This window comes from Centruroides sculpturatus, unplaced genomic scaffold (genome assembly GCF_000671375.1).
Source record: "Centruroides sculpturatus isolate CEXI.00-Female unplaced genomic scaffold, Cexi_2.0 scaffold175, whole genome shotgun sequence".
Classification (NCBI taxonomy): domain Eukaryota; kingdom Metazoa; phylum Arthropoda; class Arachnida; order Scorpiones; family Buthidae; genus Centruroides; species Centruroides sculpturatus.
The window spans coordinates 614,584-616,113 of NW_019384486.1; positions in this window are offsets into that span (position 1 = coordinate 614,584).

Genomic DNA, 1,530 nt, shown 5'->3' on the forward strand with positions numbered 1-1,530 from the left:
GTATATATATTACGCCTTGCCGGGGCTTGCGATGGCCGGTTGAGAGCCGTATGGGAAGTAGGACGTGGGCACTGAATGTGTCCCCAGCCGGCGTTGTAATAACCGTCGATGGTTAAGTAGTTAGATTATATACGCTGGAAGAGGAGATCGGATCGGAGGTCCGGGTAGCGTAACTGGCAACGCATCTGCACGGTAAGCAGGAGTTGTGGGTTCGAGTCCCGCTCCGGGCCGATTTTTTCTCCCAGCGGTTCCAAATTATTTAAATTAATTAAAAATTATTTATAATTATTAAGAGATGGCGCCTAACGCTTACCTCTAGTACCAAATTGATTACGTAATTTATCTAATAAGTAGCATAAAACTAGCCCGATAGATTTTCGGCAGAATGTTGGTTGTAGCTATAATTATATATCGGGTTGGAGATGTTTGTATATATGGATTATGTGACTGTAACATTCAGGAAAAGGATGATTCTCTCCACCTCATCTTTACCTGCACAAAATTTATTCAACACTGTCAATCGCTACTGCACGAGGTAACTGACAAGGGGCACCATTGGCCCTGTCCCCTCAATGATCTCCTTGAAGACAGGGACACCTACCAGACTTTTGTGCAGTACATTAAAACCTGAGGTTAGCGGACTACCATACTCCAATCAATTGACAGAATACCTCACCATCATCACCCGTGCCCAGTAATCAAGGCTCACTGGATCTCGTCTGAAATCCCTCCACATCATCACTACAAACGGTCTACCTACTCTTTTCCGTGCCAATTCTGGCTCTCCATTCTCAGCATACAAGTTCTCTGCTTTGTCTTGCATGTAAGCCTCATAAAGGCGGCTATACACGATGGGTTAATCCTCAAAGGAGTAACCATGCATGACTGATTTTGAGTAATTCCTGGAAGTGTGTGGGGGAAAATTTAACAGTTTCAGTGAACTGTACCGACCACCTGAGTAGAATCGCCCATACTTGTTAGGTTAATTCTCAAAGGATTAACCATGCATGCCTGACCTTTATAATTCCTGGTAGTGTGTGGAGGGAAATTTAACAGTTCTGGCAAACTGTACCGACTACCGGAGTAGAATTGAAAAACCATTTGATTTTCCTGGCGCAGTGTCAGATGCGCAGGCTGACCTAAACATGTGTGAGAACAATGTCTCCTGAATGTTTGGAAGAATTATTTTCTATAACCTTATTAACTTTTATTATTTATAACCTAATACAGCGATTCCCAACCTGTGGTACGCGTACCCCTAGGGGTACGCGATAGGTCGTTTAGGGGTACAGAAAAAAGTTAGTTATTATGGCAGAAAAAATAATATATTATGTATCACAAACTAATAGTATTAAAAAATTATTAGATAAAAAATATTCCTTGCAACAATCACAACTTTATTATAAATTTTTTCTTTTAGTTTTTTTTTCTTTAATTTAAAGTTACAATATGTAAAATTAACAATACGGTTACTCACTAAATTTCTTAAATGAGGGGTACAATCTAGAGATATGACATGTCACGGGGTAC